This window comes from Oncorhynchus mykiss, chromosome 8, assembly GCF_057628025.1.
Source record: "Oncorhynchus mykiss isolate SJ-2025 chromosome 8, ASM5762802v1, whole genome shotgun sequence".
NCBI lineage: Eukaryota > Metazoa > Chordata > Actinopteri > Salmoniformes > Salmonidae > Oncorhynchus > Oncorhynchus mykiss.
Window position 1 is genome coordinate 30,613,824 of NC_143029.1, and position 13,677 is coordinate 30,627,500.

Below are 13,677 nucleotides of genomic sequence, written 5' to 3' on the forward strand. Positions count from 1 at the left end.
CTCTTCCCTCCCTCTGTCCTCAATGACTCATCCCACCCAGTGAGAGAGAAATGGAGAGAGAGAGAGAGAGGGAGAGAGAGAGAGATGGGGAGAGAGAGAGAGCAGGAAAGAGAGAGAGCAGGAAAGAGAGAAAGCAAAAAGGAGAGGAAGAGAAACTGAAAAATAATGATGTACTATGGAAAGACAAAGATGAAATCATATTCAATATTTCCTGTTTATTGCCGACCTTAACATTGAGATTCCATTTTCAGAATGTGAAAAAGCGATTCCTCCATTATCCTCTTCTTCTTTCCCTCTCTCTCTCTTGCACATTTATTAGAATGACTCAAATGTATGAGATATTTCCACTTGGTTCAAACACACCGAACGAATGTAGGTATTTATCATGATAGACATTATGAGCCATGCATACTCTCCTTTACCTAATGACCTTACCTAATCTCTGATCTGTAATCTCTTTGCCTCAACTCCTGTGTCTCATGTTGGTGGCAGAGCTACCCACAGAGAAGTACATCTCCTTTAGATCTTGGACATTGAACTCCACAGCAGGTAGCAGTGGAGGCCAGTCTAAATCAGGAGGAGAGGCCTTGGTGGGGGTCGAGTATTACAGCATGAGTCCCTGGGTGTGTTCCTCCTGCCTGGAGGTCTTTACAGTATGTAGGTTTGTAAAGCTACCAGTAATTTACCAAAGTTACGAGAATCCTTCAGGAATTTTGGTAATTAACAGAAAATGTATGGCAATCTATCGTAACTTCTCTCATTTATATTTTAATGTTATATCGGGGTCCATATTATCCATGAGTTTCTAGTGGACAGACCATATGGTACAAGATAAAATATCCAAATTAGTGAAAAAAGCCTCCAATACAATGGCATTAAAACATTTACAACAAATAAATATTGACACAGTTAAAAAAAAAAAATGTGGGTCAAAAATATTATAAAGGATATTTCATGCTGAAACCGTCAACTTAATCATTTATTTTATTTATTGAACCTTTATTTAACTAGGCACCAATGATATTCACTTAGTTGATGGTTTATATTTAGGAGAATACTTACAGCTTTGTCACAATTGATTTTATTTTAAAATCTTCTTTTTGAATTATTCAATACATTTGACGTGTGATAAGGACATGCAGAGGATCAGAGATTAATACAGACACCTGTGATAATCTGAAGTACCCAAAAGGGCCACTCGATGTCCTGTGACAGATTACATAAAATCCTTGAAAGATACCAGCATTCTGGTAGTTTACTGGTGAACTCAGAAAGCAATATACCCTCCATTTGCAACTTTATCTGTAAGTCCTGCTCAGCGGATTTTAATAACACTTTTTTGTTTACTACCTGATTCTATGTGTGTTATTTCATAGTTTTGATGTGTTCACTATTATTTTACAATGTAGAAAATAGTACAAATAAAAATAAAAAAATAATTTAATGAGTAGGTGAAAAAGTATGGCGTGAAAAAGTATGGCGTGAAAAAGTATGGCGTGAAAAAGTATGGCGTGAAAAAGTATGCCGTGAAAAAGTATGGCGTGAAAAAGTATGCCGTGAAAAAGTATGCCGTGAAAAAGTATGCAGTGAAAAAGTATGCAGTGAAAAAGTATGCAGTGAAAAAGTATGCCTTGAAAAAGTATGCCGTGAAAAAGTATGTAGTGAAAAAGTATGCAGTGAAAAAGTATGCCGTGAAAAAGTATGCGTTGAAAAAGTATGCCGTGAAAAAGTATGCAGTGAAAAAGTATGCAGTGAAAAAGTATGCAGTGAAAAAGTATGCCGTGAAAAAGTATGCAGTGAAAAGGTATGCAGTGAAAAAGTATGCCGTGAAAAAGTATGCAGTGAAAAAGTATGCCGTGAAAAAGTATGCAGTGAAAAAGTATGCAGTGAAAAAGTATGCAGTGAAAAGGTATGCAGTGAAAAAGTATGCCGTGAAAAAGTATGCAGTGAAAAAGTATGCAGTGAAAAAGTATGCAGTGAAAAAGTATGCCGTGAAAAAGTATGCCGTGAAAAAGTATGCAGTGAAAAAGTATGCAGTGAAAAAGTATGCAGTGAAAAAGTATGCAGTGAAAAAGTATTTGCCCATTTTCGGATTTTCTCTATTTGTGCACATTTTTGATATTGAATGTTATCAGATCTTCAACCAAAACCTAATATTAGATAAAGGAAACCTTAGTTTACAAATAACTACACAAATTGATGTATATTTGATATATTTAATTAATAAAGTTATGCAACACCCAATTCCCCTGTGTGAAAAAGTAATTTCCCCATAACACTCACTAACTGGTTGTGCAACCTTGTGCTGCAATGACTGCAACCAAACACTTCCTGTAGTTGTTGATCAGTCTCTCACATCAATGTGGAGGAATTTGGGCCCATTCATGCATGTAGAACTGCTTTAACTCAGCAACATTTGTGGGTTTTCAAGCATGAACTGCTCATTTCAAGTCCTGCCACAACATCTCAATTGGGATTAGCTCTGGACTTTGACTAGGCCTGAAATTCTCCTTTTCTGATACAGAGGATAATTCATGGTTTCTTCTATTAAGGCAAGTCGTCCAAACCATCGCACTACCACCACCATGCTTGACCATTGGTATGAGGTTCTTACTGTGGAATGAAGTGTTTGGTTTTGATGTGAGCCATGACCAGCCCTTTTAAAGCATTTCCTGACTACAGATGTGAGTGCTACAGGGCAATAGTCATTTATACAGGTTACCTTGGCATTCTTGGGCACAGGGACTACGGTGGTCTGCTTGAAACATGTAGGTATTACAGACTGGGTCAGGGAGAGGTTGAAAATGTCAGTGAAGACTCTTGCCGGCTGTTCAGTGCATGCTCTGAGTACGCGTCATGGTAATCCGTCTCGCACTGCGGACTTGTGAATGCTGACCCGTTTAAAGGCCTTACCCATATCAGCTAATGGAGAGCATGATCACATAGTCATCCAGAACAGCTGGTGCCTTCATACATGGTTCAGTGTTGCTTGCCTTGAAGAGAGCATAGAAGGCCTTTGGCTAGTCTGGTAAATTCACCTCACTGGGCAGGTCGCGGCTGGGCCTCCCTTTGTAATCCGTGATAAACTTGCCACATCCAATGAGAGTCATAGCCGGCGTAGTAGGATTCGATCTTAGTCCTGTATTGATGCTTTGCCTGTTTGATGGCTAGTCGGAGGTCGTAGCAGAATTTCTTATAAGCTTCCAGGTTAGTGTATCGCTCCTTGAAAGCTGCAGCTCTAGCCTTTAGCTCAGTGAGGATGTTACCAATAATTAATGGCTACTGGTTTGGAAAGGTACGTACGGTCACTGTGGGGACGACGTCATTGATTCACTTATTAATGAAGCCGGTGACTGATGTGGTAAACTCCTTAATACCATCGGATGAGAACGGAACATATTCCAGCCTGTGCTAGCATAACAGTCCTGTAGCATGAATCAGGAGGATAGAGTTATGGTCAGATTTGTCAAATGGAGGGCGAGGGAAGATTTGTATGCGTTTCTGTGTATGGAGTAAAGGTGATCTGGAGTTTTTTCATCAGGTGACATGCTGGTAGAAATGAGGTAAGACGGATTTCGGCTTCCCTGCATTCAAATCACCGGCCACCAGGAGTGCCACCTCTGGATGAGCATTTCCTTGTTTTCTTATGGCCCTCTACAGCTCCTTGAGTGAGGTCTTAGTGCTAGCATCGATTTGTGGTAGTAAATAGACAGCTACGAAAAACATAGATGAATACTCTCTAGGCAAATAGTATGGTCTACATATTATCATGAGGTATTCGAACTCAGGCAAGCAGAACCTCCAGACATCCTTTGTATCAGAGATCATGCAGCAGCTGTTGTTAACAAAGAGACTCAAATCTCCCCCTTGAGTTTACCCTAAGCTGCCGCTCTGTCTTGCAGATGCATAGAAAAAACAGCTAGATATATATTTTCCATGTAGTTGTTCAGCCACGATTCCGAGAAACGTAAGATATCACAGTTCTTCAGGTCCGGTTGATAGGATAGTCTCAGCTCGTCCAGTTTGTTCTCCAGTGATTGTACGTTCGCCAATAGAACGGAGGGTAGAGGAGGTTTATCTCCTAGCTCATGTAGTTTCATCAGGGTATGTGGGCCTCTATTGCGCCGCCCTCTGTCTTTCTCTTCCGAGTCTCGGGGGTGTAAGGGCCTGGTCCGGGGTGAGCAGTATGTCCTGCGCCGTCCGACATGTTGAAGTAGAAATCTCAATCCAAATCGAGGTTAGCGACAGCTGTTCTGATGTCCAGAAGCACTTTCCGGTTGCAGGAAAAGATGGAAGAAACATTGTGTTAAAAAAAATACACACAAAATAACAGAATTGGCCAGCAGCCGTAAAACGTCAGCTACCCATTCCGGCTTTCCATTCCAGCGCCATCTGTTTGATCTTAAGAGATTCATTATAAACTGTTATATGACATTGGATACACTTAATGCAGACATGCACCCTGACCTGCATGGGTGATTGACAGCATAGATCATTTTGTAGATTGTTCATTTATGCAGCTAGCTGGGCATTTCCTGTGACACTCTCTTGCTCTAGGAAACAAAATCAGTCACAACACCAAATGTAACTCTCCAATTCAGTTCACAAACCATTACTTTGCACTGCTCATTGCTCATTTCAAACCAGTGTGATATAGCACTCACGCACGTCCACGCACACACACACACACACAGATACTCATAGTCTTTCAAATCGCTGTCTGGACAGACAGACCAGACACACCACGCACTCCACTGTAGGCCAGGGGCATCCAATTTGGAATAGCCCACACATATCCTGGACCTATAAAGTGGGTGAATGATTGGGCATCATTTGATGTGACGGGTCTAGCCACTCTACTTTCGTGCCAAACTTCCTCCCTGGTGCATGGAATGGTGGAGCCGTGGCCTGTCTGATTACACAGTGGTGCAGCTCAGCTCAGCCCCAAAACCACTCATCATTACCTGTCACAGACCCAACCCTCAATTCCCAAACCCCCTCCTAGACCCAACCCTCAGTTCCCAAATCCCCTCCTAGACCCAACCCCCAGTCCCCAAACCCCCTCCTAGACCCAAACCGCAGATCCCAAATCCCCTCTTAGACCCAACCCCCAGTACCCAAACCCCCTCCTAGACCCAACCCTCAGTCCCCAAACCCCCTCCTAGACCCAACCCCCAGTCCCCAAACCCCCTCCTAGACCAAAACCTCAGTCCCCAAACCCCCTCCTAGACCCAACCCTCAGTCCCCAAACCCCCTCTTAGACCCAACCCTCAGCCCCCAAACCCCCTCATCACCTATCAATCACATTCCCAGACCCACTCCCAGCCAAGCAAGCACCATAGGCCTATTCCACAACCATCCCTGCCTATTCCATAAATACTCATAAAACATGCAGCCAAAAAACCATGGCGGGTGCGATTGCCTTTCGGCGACAGATGCACAAAAGCTCTTTCTCTTTCAAGAGACCGTAGGAAAGCATGACCCACTTACATCGAACAATTTGGAACGCTCCTCTCGTGTGTGTGTGTGTGTAATACGGCCTCCCATCGCCCTGGGACAAACAAACAAAATCAATGAGCTAGAGGAGAACAGACAGACAGACAGACAGACAGACAGACAGACAGACAGACAGACAGACAGACAGACAGCATGATTTGATGGCTGCCTCACTCAGTAGAGTTTTAGACGTGTATATGCGTGTGTGTATGTGTACTTTCTTGTGTGATGATGCAGTTTGCATGTATATCTCCATGTGCTTATAATTATGGTGTGTGTTTTAAGTGTGTGTGCGCCTGTGTGCATGAGTGTATATGTGCAAGCTCTGTTTATCTACGTCTGTGTGCGTCTATGTGTGTGTGTGCTCGTACATGAGTGTGTGTGTGTGTCTGCCGACCTGCGTGCACACGTGTGTGTGTTTGCCATTCTGCTCGTGCGCAAGTGTGTTATATGAGTGTGTTTGAGTGAGTGTGTTATATGAGTGTGTTTGAGTGAGTGTGTTATATGAGTGTGTCTGTGTGTGTGTGTGTGTGTGTGTGTGTGTGTGTGTGTGTGTGTGTGTGTGTGTGTGTGTGTGTGTGTGTGTGTGTGTGTGTGTGTGTGTGTGTGTGTGTGTGTGTGTGTGTGTGTGTGTGTGTGTGTGTGTGTGTGTAGCCTGCAGCCAGACAATCTGGGCTTGCCATCTAATTGGCCCAGTTGATGTCATGTCATCAGCTCCGCTGTTTGTTTGTTTATTTGTTTAGTTGTTTACCCTTCATCTCCATCTTTTAGGAAGAACACTCAGCTGTCATTAGTTGCCATGCGTCGTTAGTGTGTGATTAATGATGAACTGACCAGTGAACGAGAGTAACATAAATATAACATGGGATAGCTGTAATAACTGGTTTATATATCCTGACTATTAACGCCAATGTAAACCCAACACAAGCTGATAGTACATACCGGCATGTCTTAGTTCCTGCTGGATGTGATTGCAGTGGTTGAGCCTAATGCAATGTATCACCTAACGCCATTTCCCCATAACAGACATGGTTAACATGCCACACACGCAGACATTGGACCAGACATGCCATTTGAACAGAGATATCACTGTCCAGCTCGCCATAAAACCCACGGGCGGTGATTGTTTCAAATACTTAAAGCTAGGTTGGATTTTGTTTGCCGAGCACAATGGAACCAATTGAATAGTTTACAGGACTCTAACTTTTACGTCATCCACTTCCCCTAATTTCAACTACAGAGCCGTGACGCTAACTATATCGTCAGACTGAAACGCACACAGCACCGTGCAATACAGAACCCCATTGAGAGACGCTAAAACAATATCAGCCCGTTGAGAAGACTGGTTTCTCACTAAAAGAATCTTTCAGATGGGCCATGTGAGTTTGTGTGTGTGTGCGCGCTTTGTGTCTATAAGTGAGGCCCATTGAGAGAGGTTGACCTCTGAGGCACAGAGAGGGCTGTAGATCCCTGTAACCTTTGTGGGTCTGGCTGGTTCTATTGTGTCTTCATAACAGGGGCGTGGAACAGTGGAACAGTGGATCAGGAACATGCAAAGGAGGGAGAACAGATAGATGAAGGGAGCGAGACATTGAGATAGAACAGAGAAATGGAGAGAAATGTGGAAAGAGAGCGGGAGAGATGATAAAAGAAGCCCTTGGCTAATGAGTCATGTCCTGTGTGTTTTAATCTGGAATGGTCATCACATCCGGGTACATTAACAATGAGAGAGAGAAAGGAGAAGAGGTGGGTTGGGATAAGTAGAGAGAAGGGGTCGAGAGAAGAAATTGAAAGGTCTAGAGAGAGAGTGGTAGAGCGAGAGAGAGAGAGAGCTCAACGTGATTCCTGATAATTATAGGGGATAGGGTGCCGATAGAGACACGCTCATCAATTCCTGAGCCATTCTCAGAAAAGCAATATGAAATTCAACGCTATTCAGTGAAGGTATGGATTGTATGGACTCCACCACTGACTGCTGGGTATTGGGTGATATGCATTTTTGACTGTGTGTGTGTGTGTGTGTGTGTGTGTGTGTGTGTGTGTGTGTGTGTGTGTGTGTGTGTGTGTGTGTGTGTGTGTGTGTGTGTGTGTGTGTGTGTGTGTGTGTGTGTGTGTGTGTGTGTGTGTGTGTGTGTGTGTGTGTGTGTGTGTGGACGTGTTTAACTAGAATAGTACACAAACAAAAATTTGACCAATTTGACCAATGTTATTTCTAGGGGTTTTAGGGTTAAGGTTAGAATTAGTGTTAGGGTTAGAGTTACGTTAAGGGTTAGGGTTAGTTTTAGGGTCAGGGTTAGGAACTAGGGTCAAATCAAATTAAATGGTATTAGTCACATACACATGGTTAGCAGATGTTAATTAATGCGAGTGTAGCAAAATGCTTGTGCTTCTAATCTAACAATTCCCCAACTACTACCTGATACACTCAAATCTAAAGGGATGGAATAAGAATATGTACATATAAATATATGGATGAAAGATGGCTGAGTGGCATAGGCAAGATGCAATAGATGGTATAAGATATATACAGTCGTGGCCAAAAAGTTTGGAGAATGACGCAAATATAAATTTTCACAAAGTTTGCTGCTTCAGTGACTTTAGATATTTTTGTCAGATGTTACTATGGAATACTGAAGTATAATTACAAGCATTTCATAAGTGTCAAAGGCTTTTATTGACAATTACATGAAGTTGACGCAAAGAGGCAATTTTTGCCTGCCTCACTAACGACGCCTTTTGCCTATTCCCTGCCTGTACTTTAGCCTATCGGATTTCCTGTTATCAACCTATTGCCTGATCATCTGGAACGACATTACTAGCCTTTTCCCTGCCTGTACTGTTGCCTTGTTGGACACTCTGTGTATGACCTTCTCCTGTGGTCCTTTACAATAAACACCTGCTGCGCCCTATGCTTGAAACTAGCTCTCTGTCTTCCATAGTGTTCATTACCACATCGGGTGCTGTAGGTGTCCTGGAGGGCAGGTAGTTTGCCCCCGGTGATGCGTTGTACAGACCGCACCACCCTCTGGAGAGCCTTATGGTTGTGGGCGGTGCAGTTGCCGTACCAGGCAGTGATACATCTCGGCAGGATGCTCTCAATTGTGGATCTGTAAAAGTTTGTCAGGGTTTTAGGTGACAAGACAAATCTCTTCAGCCTCCTGAGGTTGAAGAGGCGCTGTTGCGCCTTCACCAACTGTCTGTGTGAGTGGACCATTTCAGTTTAGTTTAGGGTTAGGGTTAGGGTTAAGGTTAGGTTAGGGTTAGGGTTAGGGTAAGAGTACAGGATAGAGTTAAGTTTAGAGTTAGGGGTTAGGGAAAATAGGATTTTAAATGGGACTGAATTGTGTGTCCCCACAAGGTTAGCTGTACAAGACTGTGTGTGCGTGTGTGTGCATGCTTGCGGTACTTCCGTGCGATGAGGGATGGACATTGGAAGGGCAGCTAGGTCTGACTGAAAGAGACAGATCAGTCAAAGCGAGCCGAGCGCTGATACATAAGCTGCATCTTCCCCAGAGAGGCCGACAGCCCTTTGATGTTAATGTGAACAAATAAAAGGAACCCACAATGAATGGAGATGATCTGTGGAGGTTCTCCCTGGAATAGTGTCTACAGTTAGGGAGAGAGAAAGAGACAGACAATCCTATTCTATTCACTGCACTGTGAATCTGTCGGTGGTGCACTTCCAAAATCTGTTCTTGTACAACGGCCATACTCTGCAAAGGACATTGGGTATTTATTTGCTTTCAATATCATCTCAAAGTTAGACCGAACTAATAACTTTGGCACAGAAGTTCATAGCGTTTGGAGTGGAAACTTTTCCAACAATGCCAAGCATTTGCCAAACATTTGCAGGCACTTACCAACCATGCAGGGTTCCTAGAAGGTACATTGCCTGTTCAAATTCCCACTAATGGTCGCCTTTCCACATGAGCAAAAAGGTCTAACCAAGCAGACATAGAATAAATGAATTCAATGATCTACATATAAATGATTCCAATAGAAGGTTTGAATGCTGGCACAGAACAACTGCACTGCGATAACCTTCCTAGCTAGTTCACATCAAGACACAACTGGTACAGGCTTTCCAGGCCGTCAAAACAGCACAGTTTCCTAGCATGGCTTTGTAGCGAAACTACACAGAGCTATGCTACAAAGATGTTGATGAAGGGAACATTTAAGGGACTCTGAACTTGTTTGTACAAGTTGACACGTTACTCATCCTTTGTACTGGGAAAATCTGGGTCATGCAACAGAAGGCAAGGCTGGATGGTGTTATGGTTGTAATACCTGGCAGAGAGAGAGAGAGAGAGAGAGAGAGAGCTAGACCTTTATGTAATGCTGACTCAATAGAACGTTTTTTCATTCTTCCGTTCAGAAAGCGATGGCATTAAAGTGTGGTCACAAAACATATCATAAGAGGATAAATCCATTTGAATTGAATCCCTTTTTTGACAGCACCCCGTTTGATTTGAATAAAACTTTCCAGACATATTTGCTTATTGAAGAAGTGGTCAGAAAGTTACTTTTAGGACCTGAATGGCAAAACATTCAAGAGATAAAGGTGCACAGAGTTTTGCATACCCCACCATCTCATAAGATCCATGTCCTTCTCAATGAAAAAGATACATGGTATGGATTGATATAATTTAAAAGCATGCAAAAATGTTTTTCAAACTATTTTCTAATAAAAGCTTTTTCGCTTTAACGTCAATTATCTAAAATCACGTACACTTTTTTGTTCTTATTATTTGAATATGTTGTAGCTTAGACCTTATTTTACATCCTCTAAGGTTTTTGTGCTGTGCACGCCATTGGTTGAGACACAACATGCTCTTGAATAAAGGGTGGGTGTCATGTGTCAGCTAATAAAATGTATCAAAATGGGAATAAAATGTTAATTTCTACTTTCAAATGGTACTACAAAGATGGTTGGAGGTCCACACATCAGATAATGTTGACTTGAATGGGAATGTATGTTGTTTTACATGATACTGTCAATCCTCCATAGTAAACCTATTAACATCATAGAACCATACAGTACCAGTCAAAAGTTTGGACACACCTACTCATTCAAGGGTTTTTCTTTATTTGTACTATTTTCTACATTGTAGAATAATGGTGAAGACATCAAAACTATGAAATAACACATATGGAATCATGTAGTAACCAAAAAAGTGATAAACAAATCAAAATATATTTTATATTTGAGATTCTTCAAAGTAGTTAACCTTTTCCTTGATGACAGAATTACACACTCTTGGCATTCTCTCAACCAGCTTCATGCGGTATTCACCTGGAATGCATTTCAATTAACAGGTGTGTCTTGTTAAAAGATCATTTGTGGAATTTATTTTCTTCTTAATGTGTTTGAGCCAATCCGTTGTGTTGTGACAGGGTAGGGTTTGTATACAGACGCCCTGTTTGGTAAAAGACCAAGTCCATATTACGGCAAGAACAGCTCAAATAAGCAAAGAGAAATGACAGTCCATCATTACTTTAAGACATGAAGGTCAGTCAGTACGGAACATTTGAAGAACTTTGAAACTTAAAGTGCAGTCACAGAAACCATCAAGCGCTATGATGAAACTGTCTCTCATGAGGACCGCCACAGGAAAGGAAGGACCAGAGTTACCTCTGCTGCAGAGGATAAGTTCATTAGAGGTAACTGCCCTTCAGATTGCTGCCCAAATAAATGCTTCACAGAGTTCAAGTAACAGACACATCTCGACATGGTTGAATTGCTGCAAAGAAACCACTACTAAAGGACACCAATAAGAACAAGAGACTTGCTTGGGACAAGAAACACAGGCAACGGACATTAGACTGGTGGAAATCTGTCCTTTAGCCTGATGAGTCCAAATTTGAGATTTCTGGTTCCATCTGCCCTGTCATTGTGAGACGCAGAGTAGGTGAACGGATGATCTCCGCATGTGTGGTTCCCACTGTGAAGCATGGAGGAGGAGCTGTAATGGTGTGGGGGTGCTTTGCTGGTGACACTGTGCTTTGCTGGTGACACGTTCTTTCAATTTATTTATTTATTTTCTTTTTTTTTACCCCGTTTTCTCCCCAATTTCGTGGTATCCAATTGTTTAGTAGCTACTATCTTGTCTCATCGCTACAACTCCCGTATGGGCTCAGGAGAGACGAAGGTTCAAAGTCATGCTCCGATACACAACCCAACCAAGCCGCACTGCTTCTTAACACAGCGCCCATCCAACCCGGAAGCCAGCCGCACCAGTGTGTCAGAGGAAACACTGTGCACCTGGCAACCTTGGTTAGCGAGCACTGCACCCGGCCCGCCACAGGAGTCGCTGGTGCCCGATGAGACAAGGATATCCCTTCCGGCCAACCCCTCCCTAACCCGGACGACGCTAGGCCAATTGTGCGTCGCCCCACGGACCTCCCAGTCGCGGCCGGTTACGACAGAGCCTGGGCGCGAACCCAGTACAGCGCCCTTAACCACTGCGCCACCCGGGAGGCCCTGCTGGTGACAGTTAACCAGAATGGCTACCACAGCATTCTGCAGCGATACACCATCCCATCTGGGTTGCGCTTAGTGGGACTATCATTTGTTTTTCAACAGGAAAATAACCCAACACACCTCCAGGCTGTGTAAGGGCTATTTGACCAAGAAGGAGGGTGATGGAGTGTTGCATCAGATGACCTGGCCTCCACAGTCACCCGACCTAAACCCAATTGAGATGGTTTGGGATGAGTTGGACCACAGAGTGAAGGACTCTTTTCAAGACTGTTGGAAAAGCATTCCAGGTGAAGCTGGTTGAGAGAATTCCAAGGGTGTGCATCAAGGCAAAGGGTGGCTACTTTGAAGAATCTAAATGATTAAATAAATCTTGATTTGTTTAACACTTTTTTGGTTACTACATGAATCGAAATGTGTTATTTCATAGTTTTGATGTCTTCACTATTAATATACAATGTAGAAAATAGTCAAATTAAAGAAAAACCCTTGAATAAGTAGGCATGTGACTGTAGATAATAAACCTGACCATTTAAGTTGACATTCAAATATGGGTGGACCGGTGGCCATCTTTGTGGTAGTAATTAGAAGTTCAAATTTCAGTTAAATTGAAACATCAATGGTGTACAAGGTATATTGCTGTGGTCTGAAGGGATAGGTCCATTCTATGAATTACATTTCTATGATTGAAATGACACCCAGCCTGTATTAAAGAGCATGTTGTATCTCAACCAGTAGAGGGCACAACACAAAACCTAAGCTACAACATATGCAAATATTTTTATTTTTTGAGAACTTCTTAGGGCTGCAATCCCGTTAACGGCCAGTGAAAGTGCAGGGCGCCAAATTCAAAACAATATAAATCTCAATTTATATTCCTTAAACATACATGTATCCACATCATTTGACAGAAATACTCATTATAAATGTTGATGAAAATACAATTGTTAGAAATATACAGTGCCTTGCGAAAGTATTCGGACCCCTTGAACTTTGCGACCTTTTGCCACATTTCAGGCTTCAAACATAAAGATATAAAACTGTGTTTTTTTGTGAAGAATCAACAACAAGTGGGACACAATCATGAAGTGGAGCGACATTTATTGGATATTTCAAACTTTTTTAACAAATCAAAAACTGAAAAATTGGGCGTGCAAAATTATTCAGCCCCCTTAAGTTAATACTTTGTAGCGACACCTTTTGCTGCGATTACAGCTGTAAGTTGCTTGGGGTATGTCTCTATCAGTTTTGCACATCGAGAGACTGACATTTTTTCCCATTCCTCCTTGCAAAACAGCTCGAGCTCAGTGAGGTTGGATGGAGAGCATGGTTGATTCTTCACAAAAAAATACAGTTTTATATCTTTATGTTTGAAGCCTGAAATGTGGCAAAAGGTCACAAAGTTCAAGGGGGCCGAATACTTTCGCAAGGCACTGTATATATACCTCTCCTTAATGCAACCACTGTGTCAGATTTCATTATTTTTTTTACGGAAATGATCCGCCATGTTGGAGTCAACAGAAATCAGAAATAACATTATAAATATTCCCTTACCTTTGATGATCTCCATCAAAATGCACTCCCAGGAATCCTGGTTCCACAATAAATTTTTGATTTGTTCGATAATGTCCATTATTTATGTCCAAGTACCTACTTTTGCTAGGGCGTTTAGTACACAAATCCAAACGCTCGTGCAGGTCCAT